Source organism: Scyliorhinus canicula, chromosome 9 (genome assembly GCF_902713615.1).
Source record: "Scyliorhinus canicula chromosome 9, sScyCan1.1, whole genome shotgun sequence".
Taxonomy (NCBI): domain Eukaryota; kingdom Metazoa; phylum Chordata; class Chondrichthyes; order Carcharhiniformes; family Scyliorhinidae; genus Scyliorhinus; species Scyliorhinus canicula.
Window position 1 is genome coordinate 54,464,243 of NC_052154.1, and position 19,512 is coordinate 54,483,754.

The 19,512-nt window shown below is 47.6% G+C and overlaps 1 protein-coding gene across 1 annotated transcript in view; it reads right to left on the reverse strand.

The window, feature by feature from the left end:
* tox3 (TOX high mobility group box family member 3) overlaps window positions 1–19,512 on the reverse strand; it is a 143,587-nt gene that overhangs the window by 50,536 nt on the left and 73,539 nt on the right.

Consider the following 19,512-nt stretch of genomic DNA (forward strand, 5'->3'; position numbering starts at 1 on the left):
TTATATGTAAACTTGACATTTCTAGAATAGTTGGCAAAAAAAAGTCACAACTATTTATTCTAGTTTGAATTCGGATGCATAAATTACAAAGTGGCTAAGTACTAAAAACAATTCCCAGTTGTTGCACCATTTGGTTTAACTGCCATTTTGTTTGAAGTTACAACTTGGCTTTAATCTATAAACTAGTGAACACTTCAACACCAATGAATTCTCAATGAGGCCATTGTCTATTGCCTGACACTACCTTTGCAAAGACCATAGGAACAAGTTTATCATTAAATTAACTCAGAATATTTCACTCTTACATCATTTAGGTTATTGACAATACTGGAGATGAAAAATATTTCAATTGGACTGGACTGTGGCACTACGTTTGATGAACTGTTTATGATGACTTAATTATTCTGGTTGCTGAAATGTTGCCTTAAAGAATGTACCATTAAATTAAATGTGGCATACACGTTGATGTTTCATTGGATGGCCAGGCAGCATATAACATTTACACTGGCTTTTAAAACCATTGTATTTCAAACAACCACAGTGAAGCCTTCTTGTTGGTAACTGCATGGTGGAGTATAGCATCTTCAGGCCTGCACAACATGCATTCCCATTTTCATGCTGTGTAGAACCAATACAAACTAACACTTTGAGAAATATTTAATGAGTGAACCCATGAAATTAGTGTAATTTGAGAACAGGATCATAACTTTAGCAGTCCGTAAATAAGGAAGACAAGCAGCTTTGTAATTAAGCAATATTGCAATGACATGGGCATTTTTTGGCTTGCTGTGACATTATGGGAGTTATTACATCACGAATTGTATGGATCAGATTATCATAGAATCATAGAATTTACAGTGCAGAAGGAGGCCATTCGGCCCATCGAGTCTGCACCGGCCTTTAGAAAGAGCACCCTACTCAAGCCTACGTATCCACCCTATCCCCGAGGGCAGAATCGAGGACACCTTTCTATTTTTCCTTTTATGGAAGCATACTATTTTAACACCTGTGGATATGCCTACACCACACGGACTGCAGTGGTTCAAGAAGGCAGCTCACCACCACCTTCTCAAGGGCAATTAGGGCTGGGCAATGACACTGGCCTAGCCAGCAAAGCCCACATCCCTTGAATGAATAAAAGTAAATACCTACCTGAAATGCTCAGAGGTCCCATCAGTGATAGAATGAAGTGTTAGCCTCTATCATCTGATCAAGGCTGAAAGTCAGATACCTCTATTAGGTCATTTATCTGCTGGAAGTGTGACAAAACAATCCAAAAATGCACTGATGCAGGGAGGCTGGCTCCAAGCTAAACTGCAAGGAGAAAGTCACCTGCGTGCTTGGGGTAAGCGGCTGGCACGTACAAGAAGGGCACCAGTGCCCACCCGACAGGAGCCTGAACAATTATAGGCGCCCGGTGCCATTCCAATTATCGTCAGACTGTAGAATTGATGAACATTTGCAACTGGAGAACTTTTTTTGAAAAGTCTTACTCTGTCTTTAATTTTAAGTGCAGAAGTGTTCCTGAGCTCCTCAGTTGAGAAGTTAATGGACATCCCACAACATTAAGAATTAGTCCTCCTTAAGCATAATGGGCATATTTTCCTTCTTCTGTTTGAAGTCAGAGGGTGCTGACATTACTGAAGACACATCATTCGAGTTGACAGGTGCTCCAGGACTCCCTTTGGTGCTTTCATGCCCCTTCAATGCATAAACCTCACCTGTGAGGAATGAAAGGACTACTCAGCCTGCACCTGCACTGATAAGTCAGTCAGCTCCAGTTTTCTCAAGCAGCCAGCAAAGCGTTTAACAAACATTTATTGTCAACTGGTCGCAATCCACCGGTGCTGTGGAGGGGGCGGGGCAAATCAGAAGGGTAGGCACATTTTTTTGTAAACTATAAGTTTTCAGACTGTGACCGTGGCATTCTTATTGATGTCACTTTCAGGTTAAGAGGCTAATCCGTTCATCACAGACAATATAAGGTTGCCTGGATCTGGATTGCCCAGTGTGTCAACCTTGATTCAGAAATTCCCAAGGTTTTGTGAAGACTTAAAGAAAACTTTTGACAGTTTAGCGCAAGCTGCCACGGTAATGTAAACATAAGTCTGTAAAAACTGCTTCTATGATATGGATTGCAAAGAATATATTTGAATGAATTTGGCACTTTAACAATCTGAGTTTAGTGCCCTCACACTTGTATTTCATCAAATGCATCAATATATTTCAAACACTCATTCTTAAATGTTAACATGTTCTCTGGTTCAATGATCTGTGCTACTGCCTCAGGACAACAACATTTATAGTGCCACTCTGCAGCTATGACTGTTGAGGCCCATGCTGAGGTGGTACTGTCTGAAGCTGTGCCTTCTGGGGCCACAACCACTCAACGTCCTGGAAAACCATGTGCAGTTACTGCTCCTAGCTGAGTTGGAGGTGAGCAAAGTGCTCTCGGAATATACTTAGTAGGTACAGCCTTCTGTTGCGAGCCCTCGTCTTCCGCCTCCCTCAGTGTTTACCTGCTACCTGTGCTCCGTGGCCCTGTCTTGCTCAAATGAAAGCAACCTTTCTTTCCAGGAACTGCATGGGGTACTGGGGGGACCTAAATTACCTCTGCCCTTTTTAACCCAAGCAGAACAGAGGCTCAAATTATGCCATGTGCTTTATCACTTGAAAAGCACTCAGTGACTGGTTTATTGTCGACTCAGATGGCACCTCATAAATATATCCAAAATTTGATCTGATCACCCAGATATTACCAAGGAAATTTTGACAGTCTTCCCATTGTAGCATTGCCGCGGAGGTTCAAACCAGTAAAACCTGCTGAGGGAGAGGCAGAGACTCCAAAGCCAAATATAAATTTGGTGTGGCCAGTTATTGTAACTGGACTAGTACTCCAGAGGTCTCTCGTAATTTGGGGGCATGATTTCAAATGTGACCAGACAGCTGGTGAAATTTAAACTTATTGATTAATAAATCTGGAACGGACGTCCAGTGGCATTTGGGTCGGCCGCATTGAGAGGAGCTCCCACCGGTGGCCACTATTTGCGGCACTTTCAGGGATTTCCCCGATTCTTCGCTCTTTCCCCCCCCCCCCCTGATTATTGTCGGCCTTTGGGGCCGTCCCGGGCATCAAGCTGGGCTGGTTTGAAACCTGATGAGGAACTCCGCGCGGGTGTTGGGGGGCTGGAGCTGAGGCGTCGGCCCAGCCCGCGCGGAGGTCAGAGCAGTGGGGGCAGAGCCAAACGGAGATCGAGGTGGCAGACCCACAGCCAGGGCGCGATGTAGGTGAGATGTCCCACATCGGGTGGCTCCCGCCTAGAATGTGGTAAGGAGACTGAAGTCTAGCCCCAGAGAAATTCTGGAGGAATACAAAAAAGAAGAGAAAGAAGTTTCAAAGAAACTTGGTGAAAGCTCTTTTGTCTTCTTTTTTTGAAGGAAGAATTTTTTGTTTTTCTGTACAATAATTTTTTTTAAAGATTGAAGAAGGAAAGAAGGGTGAAATAAAAGGAAAACTAATAAGTCGTTAAAGGATGTGAAAAGCAGCGTCGAGGAAGGGAGGAAACGCGGGCTCGCCGTTGAATGAGAGGACCAGCAAAAGTGCTGACAAGATGGCGGATGCCGGACTGCATGGCGGGGCCACACTTCTTATGGTGGAGAAGATGACCGAGGTGATGGCGGTGGAGCTGGAAAAGCAGTTAGCGAGGCACATGGAGGCTTTGAGGAAGGAGATGGCGGTCGCATTGAAGCCATTGGTGGAGGAGGCAATCGCCCTGGTGAGGGTAGCTGTGGCAAAGAAATCGGCCGAGGTGAGAGAGCAGGGTGAGAAGATTAAGGAAGTGGAGGAGGCAGTGTCGCAGCACAGTGACCAGTTCACCTCGATGGTGGGAGAGCTGCGGAGGGTGGTGGAGGTGAACAGAGGATTCCGAGCAAAGTTCGAGGACTTGGAGAACCGCTCGAAGGCACAATCTGAGAATTATGGGCTTGCCCAAAGGGACAGAGGGCCCAAGGCCAACAGAGTACTTTGCAAAGATGTTGGCGGAGCTGATGGGGAAGGGTGAGAACCCCTCCCGGTATGGGCTGGACCAAGCTCATCGGTCATAAAGCCCAAAGTGAATGAGCCGCCAAGAGCAGTAATTATCTGCTTCCATAAATACTGCATGAAGGAGAAGGTGTTAAGCTGGGTGAAGCAGAAGTGCAAGGTGCAGTGGGATGGTGCTAGAGTTCGGATCTACCAGGACTTGACGGTGGAGTTGGTAAAAAGACAAGCGGCGTTAGGGCGAGTGAAGGCGGCAGTGTACAAAAAGGGGGTGCGATTTGGTATGGTATACCCGGCGAAGCTGAGGGTGACGTATGATGCCAAGGACTTTTATTTTGAGACAGCGGAGGAGGCTGAGGTGTTCATGAGGGCTGAAGGCTTGGTACAGATGTGAGGAGCGGAGCTGGAGGAAAGACTGTAGACTGTGATTGGGGAGCTGGAAAATGTATAAATGCTACAATTTTTTTTTTACTGACGTGTTTTGTAATTTACTTCTCTTCACATTGTTACAGAGTTCAAGTTATTGGTTGGGTTGATTGGCATTCTGTGTTGCGACGGTTATATCTTATTTTAGTGAATTGTATGGGTTGGATTGTTGTTTTTGTTTTTTCTTTCTCTGGGACTGGGTGGGAGGGGATGGTATACCTTGGCGGGGGGAGCCACCCGCGCTAGCGAACTAAAGTCGGAGAGTGAATGAAGGCGAGGTGAGGTGAGAGGAGTGCTGTGGACATTGGAGCCTGGTTAGCAGGTTTTGATGGGTCTCCGTAACGAGCGGGGAGGGCAGGGGGGTTAAGGGATTGACGCTAGGAGATGTTTTTTGAGAGGAAATGTAGGTGAGGTTTTTGGGAGGGGGGGGAAGGGATTCAATGTTAATAATGGATAGGGGTGGGTCAGATTCATGGGCAGAGCCCGGTGGTATGATGATGGTGGATAAGAAGGGTGGGGGGTGAGAGACCCCCAGTTAGGATAGTCACGTGGAACATGAGGGAGTTAGGAGGTCCGGTCAAGAGGTCAAGGGTGCTTGCGCACCTTAAAAGTTTGAAAGCCGATATAGCAATGTTGCAGGAGACTCACTTGAGGGTGAAGGACCAAGTGAGACTTAAAAAAGGCTGGGTTAGTCAGGTATTTCACTCTGCATTTGACGGAAGGGCTCGAGGGATAGCGGTAATGGTCAGCAAAAGAGTATGCTTCCAGATGGAGAAGGTGGTGGCAGATCAGGGGGGTAGATATGTGATTGTGACAGGGATGCTAGAGGGAAGGTTAGTGGCGCTGTTAAGTGTATACGGTCCCAATTGGGACAATGTGGGATTCACAAAGAAGGTGTTTGGGGCCATCTCCGACTTGGACACACACAAACTGATAGTGAGGGGGGGGGGGGACTGGAACTTGGTACAGGAGCCAAGGTTGGACAGGTCATGGCCGCGCTCGCTGGTCCCATCAGGTGGGGGGGGGGGGGGGCGAAGGCGTTGGCTGGGCTAATGGTGGAAATGGGAGGGGTGGACCCTTGGAGATTTCTGGACCTGAGGGAATGGGAGTACCCGTTTTTCTCAGCAGTCCATAAGGTATACTCGTGGATCGACTTTCTCCTGGTGGGGAAGGCTTTGCTGGCTGGGGTTAAGGGGTCGAAATACTCAGCAATTGCAGTGTCAGATCATGCTCCGCATTGGGTGGATATGGTACTGGAGAAGAGGGTAGCGCAGAGGCCGGGGTGGAAACTGGATGTGGGGCTTTTGGGGGACCAAGGGTTCTGTGACAAAATTGAAAAGGTAATTGAGGAATATGTAGGTTTCAACTGTACGGGTGAGGTGTTGAAGGCAGTTGTCTGGGAGGCTCTAAAGGCGGTGGTGAGGGGTGAGGTGATTTTGTTTAAGGCCAGGGTGGACAAAGAGGAGAGGTTGGAGTGGCAGAGGGTAATAGGTGAGATGTTGGAGGTAGATAGGAGTTATGCAGAAGATGGGGACCCAGCAAAGCTGGAAAAGAGGAAGGAACTACAGGCGAGCTTTGACCAACTATCTACCAGGTAGGTGGTGCGTCAACTGAGACAAGCAAGGGGTGCAGTTTACGAACATGGAGATTAGGCCTATGTTAGCAGGTCAGCTTCGGAGGGAGGCAGCGATAAGGGAAATTGTTCTAGTGAGGGATAGGGCAAGGAAGTTGGTATTGGCTCTGGATCTGATTAACAGGGTTTTTGAGGCATTTTATGAGAGGTTGTACAGGTCAGAGCCACCTGGGGGAGACCGTGAGATGCAGGAATTTCTAGATGGGTTGGAGTACCCGAGGTTAGGGGAGGGGGACTGGGCTACATTAGAAGGAGCGATAGTGGAGCAGCAGATAAAGGATGTGATTGGGAGGATGCAGTCGGGGAAGATGGCAGGGCCGGATGGGTTTCCGGTGGAATATTATAAAAAATTCAAGGATATGCTGGCACCCCTGATGGTGGGGATGTTTGAAGAGGTGATAGGGAAGGGGGTGTTGGCACAAACCTTGGTGCAGGCATCGATTTCCCTGTTGCTAAAAAAAGATAAGGATCCGACCAAGTGTGGGTTTTATAGGCCCATATCACTTCTGAATGTGGACACAAAAGTATTGGCAAAGGTACTGGCGGGTAGGCTGGAGGAGTGCCTTCCGAAGGTGATAGGTGAAGATCAGATGGGGTTCTTGAGGGGGAGGCAGCTCTTTTCAAACGTTAGAAGGGTATTGAAAGTCGTTATGGCACCGGCAGAGGGGAAGGAAACAGAGAGGTGGTTGTGGCATTGGATGCTGAGAAGGCATTTGACCGGGTAGAATGGGGGTACTTGATGGCAGTTCTGGAGCGGTTTGGGATTGGACCAAGGTTTGTGAACTGGGTAAAGCTATTATATATAGAGACGAGGGCAAGTGTCCGCACAAACAACATCAGCTCGAGATACTTTTCTCTCTACAGCGGGACTAGGCAGAGATGTTCTATGTCCCCCCTGCTGTTTGCACTCGCGATTGAGCCATTGGCCATCAGATGAAAAGGTTTGAGGGTATGGAAAGGAATAGTGCAGGGGGGATAGAGCATAGGGTGTCCTTATATGCCGATGACTTGCTGTAATACGTGTCAGAACCGAGTGTCGAGAGGGGGAATATTGGAGCTGCTTTGAGTGTTTGGGCCTTTCTCGGGGTTCAAACTGAATCTAGACAAGAGTGAGTTTTTTGTGCTATCTCGCCGGGGGTGGGGGCAGGAGCTGCCATTCCATAGGGCTCACTTTTGGTACCTGGGGGTGCAGATTGCCCGGGAGTAGCGAGAGAGAGAGAGAGGGAGGGGGGAGGCTCTGCAGATACAACATTTCTAGTTTGGTGGGGAGAGTGAAAGCAGATCTGGCAAGGTGGGATGGTCTCCCTCTGTCATTGGTGGGTCAGGTATAGGCAGTTAAAATGAACGTGTGGCTTCGATTTCTGTTTATTTTTCAATGCCTGCCGATTTTCCTGCCAAAGGCTTTTTTCAGAGAGATTGAGGGAAGGATTACTTTGTTCATATGGGGAGGGAAGGATTACTTTGTTCATATGGGGAGGGAAGGTGGCCAGAATTAGAGAGGTGCTGCTACAGAGGGGAAGGCAGGCAGGGGGTTTGGGTCTTCCAAACCTGATGTATTACTACTGGGCGGCGAATGTGGAGAAGGTGCAGAGCTGGATCAGAGGGGTTAATTCCCAGTGGGTCAGAATGGAGGAATGTTTGTGCAGGGGGTCGGGATTGTAAGCACTAGCAACAGCGCCGCTCCCGATAGCCCTGGGGAAGTACTCAGGGAGTCCGGTAATAATAGCTTCATTGAAAATTTGGAGGCAGTTTCGCCAACACTTTGGGTTGGGGGCAGGGTCAAGGGAAATGCCAATTCGGGGGAACCACAGATTTGAGCCAGGGAGGTAGGATGGAAATTTTCGGAAATGGGAGGAGAAGGGGATTAAGACACTAAAAGATTTGTTTCTTCAGGGTCGGTTTGCAGGATTGAAGGAGCTGGAAGCGAAGTATGGGATGGAGCAGGGGAAATGTTTAGATACATGCAGGTTAAAGATTTTGCCAGAAAGTAGATACAGAGCTTCCTGGTGGAGTCGGCCTCCACATTGCTGGAGGAGGTGCTGACAACAGTGGGACTGGAGAAGGGGGTAGTGTCAGCGGTTTACGGAGCTATTTTGGAAGAGGAGAAGGCATCACTGGAAGGGATCAAAGCAAAGTGAGAGGAAGAGTTGGGAGAGGATATGGAGAAGGGGTTCTGGTGTGAGGTGCGAGTGTTGGGGCTGATACAGCTGAAGGTGGTATACAGAATACACCTCACAAGGGCAAAGATGAGCCGATTCTTTGAAGGAGTAGAAGATGTGTGTGAACCTTGCGGGGGTGGAGGGCGCTAATCACGTTCATATATTTTGGTGCTGCCCAAAGCTAGAGGATTACTGGAAGGAGGTTTTTAGGGTAATTTCTAAAGTGGTGCACATGAAACTGGACCCAGGCCCCCGGGAGGCCATATTTGGCATGTCGGACCAGCCAGGGTGCAGAGGCAGATGTTTTAGCCTTCGCCTCGTTGATCGCCCGAAGGCAGATCCTGATAGGTTGGAGAGCAACCTCTCCATCCTGTGCCCTGGTGTGGAATTCTTGACTCTTGAGAAGGTTAAGTTTGATTAGAGGGGAAGGATGGAGGGGTTCTACAATTCACGGGCATTATTGCGTACAGTTCTGGTCGCCTCATTATAGGAAGGACGTGGAAGCTTTGGAACGGGTGCAGAGGAGATTTACCAGGATGTTGCCTGGTATGGAGGGAAAATCTTATGAGGAAAGGCTGATGGACTTGAGGTTGTTTTCGTTAGAGAGAAGAAGGTTAAGAGGTGACTTAATAGAGGCATACAAAATGATCAGAGGGTTAGATAGGGTGGACAGCGAGAGCCTTCTCCCGTGGATGGAGGTGGCTAGCATGAGGGGACACAGCCTTAAATTGAGGGGTAATAGATATAGGACAGAGGTCAGAGGTGGGTTTTTTACGCAAAGAGTGGTGAGGCCGTGGAATGCCCTACCTGCAACAATAGTGAACACGCCAACATTTAGGGCATTTAAAAATTTATTGGATAAGCATATGGATGATAAGGGCATAGTGTAGGTTAGATAGCCTTTAGATTTTTTCCATGTCGGTGCAACATCGAGGGCCGAAGGGCCTGTACTGCGCTGTATCGTTCTATGTTCTATTCATTATGCACTTTCAAGATAACATCGAACATTAGTTGAGGTGTGTGGGTGGGAGGGTTGTGTGTGTTAATGACGACTATGGGTGATCCCTAATTCCTTTTTGTCATTTGTTTGTGTGAACATGCGGACTAATGTTTGGGGTTTGGGGGGGGATGGGTTTGTCGTTATTGATATGGGAATTGACATATTTGTTACTGATTAATGTTTATTGTTGGTAGGTGTAAATTTGGCAGGAAATGTGAAAAAGGAGAATAAAAAATATTTGATAAAAAAAACCAAATAAATCTGGAAATAAGACAATGAAAAAAATCTGCTTCACTGGAAATCTACCATCCTTACCCAGTCTGGCCTCCATGTGACTGTGCCCACAGCAACGTGGGTGGCACCAAACTTGCCTCTGAAATGGGCTGGCAAGCCACTTAGTCGTAGCAAACCAATGAACCATGCCGCATTAACCTAGGCACTGGAAACAACAACGGCAAACTCCGCTCAACCGGCCGTGTAACATGCTGGTGCAAAAATTGGGAGCGCTTTCCCACCGAGTGGTCAAGCATGACAATTATAATTACCCGAAAGTCAATGGATGTGATTTCCGAAAAAACGTGCGAGCGAGTGAGAAATGCTGCGAGTTTCCCGGCTCAGGGCCCAGCTCGGGCTATTGCTTCGCGCAGTGTTCAGGTACACTGTCCGGGCATCATGGTCTGATTGGGTTGCTGGGCAATGACTCCCACATGCTGCACGGCACACCCACCCACGGGAATCCAATTGGTATGTGTGAAGTGCAGTGCTTGCTGAACCATGATAGCCAATTCCCTATTTGTGATAACCTTCAGTTGCAAGGACAGAGGCCTCGGCAGTCGGGGGGAGGGGGGGGGGGGGGGGGGGGGGGGGGAGAGTTACGGGTGGTCGGTGGAACAGACGGGCAGGGACAAGGGTTGCACCCAGAATGGGTACACACGATCCAGGGGTTGGCATGGTGATGCCGCGAACGATTGCCCCCCCCCCCCACCCTCCCATGATTGCCCACCCCTTCCGGAGGGTCCCCCACCCTCCGCCGAGCTCAGGGGCAACAAGCTCAGCGCCCCCGCGCTCTTTGCCTGTAAGCAGAGATGGCTACTCACTTCCTCATCTCCCTACAGAAGCCCATCCACCAGGTTCACGTTTTTCAAAAGGTGTACTAATCGGCACCAGCTTCACCACCTGCTGGGGAGGCCGCTGAATGACAGGAGGCCGTTGGATACGGGGTGGCTCTTGTTAAGCGTATGGAAATGGGGCTTAAGTGGTGATAATTGGTTTCTTGCCAAGCTATGGGGAGATCCTAATTTCGGCTACGGGAGCGAACTGGTTGCTTTGCAAACTTTTTGGCATCTGGCCCGGATCTCGTTTTTGGCCTTCCCCGTTATTTACCGTCCTCGTTTCGCTTGAGCGAGAGAGCAACGAAGCCAGAAGATCACACCCAATATCTCAGACTCATCACCATCCCTCAGTCGGTACTTTCCCACCAGCAAGACAGACCCACCAGAGGTGGTGGTGGCACACAGTTAGGAGGGAGTTGCTCTGGGAGTCCTCAAAATTGACCACACCCCATGAAATCTGATGGCATCAGGTCAAATATAGGCAAGGTAGCCCCCCTGCTGGTGACCACCTACCACCCTCCCCCAGCTCATGAATCAATACTCTTCCATGTTGAACTACTGACCAAAGTTGCCAAGTTCTAAAGGAATTATCTCTGTCAGCCTGGGCTCAGGTAGGAGTTGAGGGAACCTGACGAGATAAAAATCTATTTGATCTCGCCCTCAGCAATTTACCTGTCACAAGTGCATCTGTCCATGACAGTATTTGTAGGAGCAACCACCGCACAGTCCTTGTGGACATGAAGTTCAGTGTTCTCACTGAGCATACCATCCATTGAGTTGTGTGCTACATGGGTGAGATTATAAACCAATCTATAAATTCAGAACTGAACATCGTCAGGTGCTGCGGGTCATCAGAAGCAGCAGAATCATGCTTTCTAAAAAATTTAGATTACCCAATTCATTTTTCCCAATTAAGGGGCAATTTAGCGTGGCCAATCCACCTACTCTGCACATCTTTTGGTTGTGGAGGCAAAACCCACGCAAACACGGGGAGAATGTGCAAACTCCATATGGACAGTGACCCAGAGCCGTGGTCGAACCTGGGACCTCGGTGCCCTGAGGCAGCAGTGCTAACCACTGCACCACCGTGCAGCCCTGCAGAATCATACTTAACCACGTTCTGTAACTTCACCGTCCAGCCTATCCCTCACTCTACCATTACCATCAAGTCGCGGGATCAACCCTGGATGGAATGCAGGAGAGCATCCTAGGAGCAGTACCAAATGATGTGTAACCTAGTGAAGTCATAACACCAGACTACAGACATACTAAACAGTGGAAGCAGAACGCGACAGACATAGCTAAGCGATCTGACAGCAACATAGAAACATGGAAAAGAGAGGAAAGCGTACTTCATTTGGCTCTTTGAGCCTTCTCTGCCATCGAATATGGCAATAGCTGAACCTGTATATCAACACCATACTCCAAAGCTCTCCCCATACCCCTTGCCGCCACAGTGAATTAGATCAAAGCTCTGCGGTCCTGGTGGTGGACAATTAAAACAACTAATTAGAGGAGATGGCTTCACAAACCTCTCAATCCTTAAATGAGTGGAGAGCCCACAGCATGAGCGGAAAAACAACATTGAAATATTGGCCACTGCTTTCGTTAGAAGTACCGAGTGGATGATCCAGCTTGGCCTCCTGCTGAGGCCCCAGCATCACTGATGCCTATCTTCAGGAAATTTAATGCACTCCACACAAAAAAAGAAATATCTAAAGGCCCTGACAAAATCCCAGCAATAATGCTGAAGAGTTGTGCTCCACAACCTTTTGCGCCCCTAGCCAAGCTGTTTCAGTACTGCTGCAACACTGGAATCTACCTACAAATGTGGAAAATGGCCCAGGTTTTGTCCTGTACATGAAAAGCAGAGAAAATGCAATCAAGTCAATTATCGCCCCAACAATCTGCTCTTGATGATCAGCAAAATGAGGGAAGGGTTTACTGAAAAAACTATCAAGTCGTAGTTGCACAGCAATCAGCTGCTCGATGCTCAGTTTGAGTTCGACCGGTCCCAAAAGCTTGTGACCTTCTTATAACCTTGGTTCAAACCTGGACAAAAGAGCAGATTTCAAGAAGTGAGGTAAGAGTGACTGTCCTTTTGAAATAAAAAGCATCTGTCGGCATATTGGGTCAGACAGAAACACATTCATGTGGGAACGAGGCCTCTTCGGCTTTGACGAAGCTCTGCGTAACACAAATTTGGAGGCAGCTCTGCTGGGATTCAGCTCCTCGAGATTTCACTGTAGTGATTTCTTCCCTCACAAAGGTGGAAACCAATTTTTATATATTCTTAAGATTAACTTTTACCCAATTAGTACCAGCTACTCTCACTTACAACTATGGCATGTACTTCATTGTGACAGGATTAATACATTCATACTATCAACATCCTGGGGTTTACTATTTTTCAGAAACTGAACTGGACCAACCAAATAAATACTGTGGCTTCAAGAGCAGGTCAGAGACCAGGGGCGGGATTCGTCAAGCCTCCTTGCCGAAATCGCGATCGAAGGGGCGGAGAATGGGCGTCAAACCCAAGATCGGGTCCGACACTGCTCCCTCAATTCTCCAATCCCCAGAGAATCGCCGCGAATCGCACGCATGCTGTCTACGCGGCGCCGGTCGGGGACCATTGAAAGACGCCCCCGCGGCGATTCTCCAACGTTAACTGACCAAGTTCCCGACGACGTGGTTCTCTCGTGGTCCCACCCATCGGCAACTCTGTGTGGCAGCTCTGGACTCAGTCTGCGGCCGCCCTGGTGGGGGCAGGGGGATCCTTCAGTGGGAGGGGGCCTCCAGGACAACCAGGCTACTGATCGGGGGCCACCGATCTGTGGGCGCATGCAATTTGGGCGGAGCCTATGTTTTCGGTGCCAGTCCACGGTATGGGTCCGCCATGTCGCGCGGGGCGGCCGTTGCATGCACCAACTCCCAACCGGAAGTGCAGGGCCCGTTTCGGCAGCCAGAGTTGCGAGGAGCATTCCGGGGTCTTACTAACCCCCTCCAGGTAAGTGAATCACTCCAGACTTTCTTCAGGAATGTCTGGAGTGATTTGCCCGCGTTTTTTCATGGGATTGGGGACATAGCTCCATTATTGGAGAATCCCGCGCCAAGAATGGAGTGATGAGTAACAGACTTCCTGATTCCTCAAAGCCTGTCATCTATCTATAAAGCACAACTCAGGAGTGTAATGAGATACTCTCCACTTGCCCAGATATGCGCAGCTCCAACAGACTCAAGAAGCTCGACATCATCCAGGCCAATGCAGCTTACTTTATTGGCACCCCTTCCACTTCTCTCCACCAGCAATGCACAGCAGTAGCCATCTATATGATGCAATGCAACAACTCACCAAGGGTTCTTTGATAGCATTTTCCAAACCCTGACCTCTACATCATAGGAGCACGAGGGAAGCAGACCCCATGGGAACACCACCACCTGCAAGTTCCTATTCAAACCATACACAGTCCTGACTTAGAACTATATCACCATTCCTTCACTGTCACTGGGTCAGGATCCTGGAGCTCCCTTCCTAAACACAATGTATGTGAACCCTCACCACATAGACTACACTAGGTGAAGAAGGTGACTCACCACCACCTTTTCAAGGCCAAGTCAGGGTGGGCAACAAATCCTGGCCTAGCCAACGACGCTTATACCCAGTGAAATAGTGAAAAAGGAAGAGTGGATGTGCCTCTCTCGGTCCCACAAGGAAAATGTGGTCCTGAGCTCCTGCGCTGCACCACCATCAACAGCACAAAACCATTCTCATTTGGCTTAACGGAGTGCCAGCAAGTGTCTGATAGTCATGAGACCCATGCCAGTTTTAGACAGGCTGCTCGTCAATGAAATGCTAATGGTGCCTGAAATCAGCTGGGTTCCCTATGGCATCTCCTGAGCAAAAAGCTTTGTGCCTCTTCCTTGCTTTTCTCTCGTGGATACTGCATCCTCCCTATTCTTTCAAATTCCTTCCTTTAGGATGGAGACAAAGACTGTGTACAGCAACATGGCAGTGGCATAATTTTGTAATTCAGTCTATGTTGAGATGTTTCCAAAGTGAATGTAAATATATGTCATTCTTTTTTCATATGCACATTACACCCTGCTGTTCACAAATTGACAACAAGCAGGACTGAATGTAAATAACTACCTTTCCAAATGTATTCTCCCTGAGGAAATCTGCATGTGTTTCTCTCCACCTGGCTTCAACAGTCATTAGCAAGCAGTTAGCAAACCCTTAACCATTTTATTTTCTCTCTTTGCTTCTATCATTTGCCTTTCCACATGTTGCCCATGGGAGCAATGCTGGAAGTGGCAAGAATGACGATGTTGGCAGTAAATCTACAATAACAATCCGTAATCCTAACTTCTCTGATTCGGTTGCACTCAAGGAAAATGTAACCCGAAAACCATTTATTGATATCACTGTTCCATAATAGGACAGTCGTGAACAGCAGCAACGCCACTCACTTCCTGAAAAATAATCCACCTGTGATGGAAGGAGTGATATTTTAAACAAGTTTGCATAGCTATCCAATTCCAGTGTTTGGATCCCTATATTTGGGCATCTGATACCAAGAATCAAGAGTAAAAATTGAGTGATTGAAAACTAATCTGGGAAATTAGAAATGTTGGCAGATCAAAACTATTCAAGATGTTTCGGCATTTAAAAAAAAACTCTTTGGTGGGATGTGGGCATCGTTGGCTAGACCAGCATTTACTAATTTGTCTAATTGAGCCATGATGGGCCAAATTGCCTCCTGCACCAAAATAATTCTGTGATAATTACCCTTGAACTGAGTAGGCCATTTCGGAGGTCAGCCAAGAGTCAACCACATTGCTATGGATCGGGAGTCATGTATAGGCCAGACTGGGTGAGGACATCAGATGTCCTTCCCTAAAGGACATTAGGGATTCCATCTCTGGTTAGCTGTAACCCTGAAATTACGTCCCATCTCTAATTTTCCTACTTCTGCACTTCCATTATTGTCCATCGTCCAGGCACTCTACCTACATGTTCTTTGATACTCAATTGAATAGTCTTGGATTATTAATGAAAATATAACCCCGTCATCTTCGAACAAATTAATGTTTAAACAATGCAAGTAAAGCACAATTTTACTGTTGCTCTGACTTTTCTCTGAGGTCAATTCATTTTCAAACCCAGGGTCGTGACCCGCGGGTAGGTGTCGGCAGGGTCCCGGAGCCATGCGGCGGGATTTTTCGATCATGGGGCAACGCGCCGCAGCGTCCCTGATTGTGGAAAGTAATGCCCAACGACATGACCGGCCTTTCAGAATGTCGACCGTTCTGCGCATGCGTGCTACGTCAACAATGCGCAGGCCCACAGCGGAGCGAGGCAGAATGCCTCCTCTTGACCGCAGCACGCTGACCTAGGAGGAGTTTTTTTTTAAGTCACTAGAGTCTTCCTGCCTGATGTGGCGGCAGAGAGCAGGTCACGCTGACATCACGTGTTCTGGACATGAGCGATATTACTCCATTTTACATTGCCAGCACTGCTGGTGCGAACTCCAGGGTCTCTGGTGGACAACCCATGAAGAAGAAGCTGAAAGCAGGTACAAAACAGCACAAAGATGATTACTCGAGGTGTGACTTTATTAATTGTGCCACTGCAAATCGGATTCAAAGTTCAGGGCCGTGATTCTCCAACCCCGTGCTGGGTCGGAGAATTACCGGGGGGGGGGGGGGGGGGGGGGGGGGGGGGGGGGGGGGTGCCTCCACGGTGGCATGGCCTACGATCAGGGCCTACTGATCGGTGGGCGGGCTAGTTCCGTGGGGGCCTTTGTTCCTCCGCGCCGGGCCTCTGTAGGGCTCCGCCATATTGCCCGGAGACCGGCGCGGAGACGGAAACCCACGCGCAAACACGTGCCAGCTGTGGCGCGTATGCACGAACACGTGCTGGCCATGGCGCACATGCGCGATCTCATGCCGGCCATGGCATGGCGGCTTTCAGGCACCGGAGCTGCGGACACCACTCCGACGGCGGACTAGCCCCCTAGGAAGGGGTGGATACCTGCCACTTGAGGCCCATTAACGCCGGAGTGGCTCATGCCGCTTTTCACGCTAGCATCAGAACTTGGCCGCGGGATTGGAGAATCCTGGCCCATGTGTGTTATATGCAGGAAAGCACGAGCAAATGAAAGATTAAAACTCTCAAAACGTCAAAGGCTTTATAAGATTAAGCATGGTGAGTTAGGTTTTTTTCAACGGATGCAGTGAGATCTTAACTCATCAGCTGAAGTCCTGAGCAGAAATGTAACATTGAATGACAAAGCAAGTGAGGTTGTGAGGACCAAGCAGGCTCACCTGTCACATTAAAAGATAAGCAAAAATAAATAAATAATAGATCATCCTTTTCATTGTCACAAGTAGGCTTACATTAACACTGCAATGAAGTTACTGTGAAAAATCCCTCGTCGCCATATCCCGGCGCCTGTTCGGGTACACAGAGGGAGAATTCAGAATTCTCAGCTGGTACGGGAAATGAACCCATGCTGCTGGCAATGTTCTGCAACACTAACCAGCTGTCTAGCCCACTTAGCTAAACCAGCCCCTGGTGAAAATGGTGGGTCACGAAGTTTGGGTCGCGAAGGTCGCCTAGCACAGGTCACGAAAGTCAGCCGGTGTGGGTCCCAAAGGAAGGCCGGTTGGTACAAATGGGTCCCAGGCAAAAAAAGTTTGAAAAACACTGTCCGAGATTGTCCTATTAGTTTCAACAATGGAGACTTCAGGGCAATTCCTAGAGGTCTGGCAATCCTCCTGGCCATGGAAATAACGTGTAGTTTTTGTTAAGCCCTGTATCGTACTCCAGTGTGTCATCCGTGGCTCATTTGGCAGTACACTTGCCTCGGAATCACAATGTTTTGGCTTCAAGTCCTACTCCAGGACTTGGCCACAAAAATCAAAACTGACACTGCAGTAGAGCACTGAACCGTTCGAGGTGCCATCTTTCAGATGGCATGTGGAAGCGAGGCACCATCTCGGACGAATGTAAAAGATCCCATGGCAGGATTTTGATGGACAGGGGATTTATCCGTGGTATCCTGGCCAATATTTCTCTCTCAAATCAATATCACAAAGAACAGATGAACTGATCATTATCATAATAGTGTTTGCCGAGTGCAAATTAGCTGTCACATTTCCTGCATGCCTCCAGTAGGGGAGGGGGATTGTCATGCAGGGGATCAAGTCAGGAATAGGGTGGTGTGCTGGGTCCCCCACAGGTCCTGTGTGTGTGTGTGTCTGTGTGGGGGGGGGGGGGGGGGGGGGGGGGGGGGAAGGGGTATCCTATTTGAGCCTAGATCTGGGTGTTTAAATATTTACTCTGGAGTTCGAAGTTCAAAGTCATGTTTTTCCTCTGACACTTTCAGAGTAACGATCAGGGTAAACCTGGCAGGACCATACGAAGTTAACGATTGAAATCGCTACTGTTGCTGGTTCCCAGACCAGCGCAATTGTCCAGAAGAAGTTAGCTCTTCTGGGAAAATGCCTGGTAAACCCTGATGTGAGAACTCCCGAGAGGGATTCCCCAGCGCATCATTGGTGCACCGGCTAAATGCGACGCTGAGGAACGAGGAAGTTATGGGCCTATTATATTAAAATCATCAACTGGTTGATTCTTACAAAAGTCTATTTTCACAAACTTGGAATTATTATTTTTTAAACATGGGAATTGGTTCACTTGGTGGGCTATTGGCATCCCCGGCATTATGACTTTGAAATATAATATCCAGAACTGTACCCCACCTTTAACTAGTTGTAAAACCAGATGTGGAACGAGGTGAGAAGCAGGCCCAGGGCTTGAGCTCGATGTTTTGTTTGTGAATCACGAAAATCAATTGAAATAACCTTAAAAAAGGAAAACCGTAGAAATCATGTAACGCAGCAGCAAAGTGAAGGAGCAGCATCTAATTAAAAAGCAGACTTTGGTTGTCTGGTTTATTCATTTTTAATGTCTCCGAACTGTGCAAGTGAAACAAAACATAGGCCAGGTGGGAACTCCAACCATCTCAGTTAAATATCTGTAAGAACAGAATTATTATCTCAGAAAGTTAAACAGTTTAGGACTAAGAAAGAAGGCACAGTGAAATGAAAAGCAAATTTAAAATGTCTGTTGAACAGTCAAGTGTGCGAATGTAATTAGTGGGGGAACTACAGCTAATCAGCTGTGAATGGTGTCCATTAATTACTGTTTCCCTTGGAGAAATAAGAAACTCGGTGACAAGGTTAACACTATGGTGCATGGATAAGGGTAAGGACAGGGCCTCATGCCATTTGGTAAAACAGGTGGCTCCATTAGTGCAAGGAATCTGCAGCAAAGCCCTCACCTGAAACTTAAGGACTGCTTTGGACAAACAGTCATTATCCAAACCAGCAAGCTGCTGAAGCTCGACAAGCTCCAAATGACCTTTGACCCAGAAGCACTACAAGAACACCCAAACTTCTGGGATTAGTTTAACCCCCACCTATGGGTGATGGGAAAAATATACTCCCAACAGGCATAATTGTTGACTTGCATTAATTTATTTTCAAAAAGCCAAAGCAGAATTCTAAATTATAATTCAAAATTATAATATGTTTCCACGGGAGAAAATACAGTTGGCTAGATTCTGTCCAACTGTGTGGCAAATAATCACCAGGCCTGGCAAGGACAAAGGCTGATAGGAACATCAATTAAGGATGAACAGTGAGTTTAAAAAAAAAAAAAAAATTTTTTCATCATGCTCACAGTCTGCCTGATTGAATGAAATGCCAAATTAAATTAACAGAGATTGCTAAGCCTGGCGTGCTGTGCAGAAACTGGGTCAGCACAGACAATAAACTGTCTGTAATTAAAAGATGAGAAGACCGACTAATGCTACTTCAGCCTGATTAGTACAAACAACACAATATGCACTAAAAAAATCTTTTGGCAGGAGGTCCAAAGCATTCATATAATGCAAGGAACACATGCTCAGCCGTCAGGTGTACTATTGAGACTTAATACAATAATGAATGTCAAATGTTGCCTCATTTCATACATGTAGATTAAATTCAGTGGTAAAACACAATGTAATGTCTATCTACAATTGATCAGCTAGCTGGAAACAGAAAAAGGGATTACACAAAAGCTTCAGCTC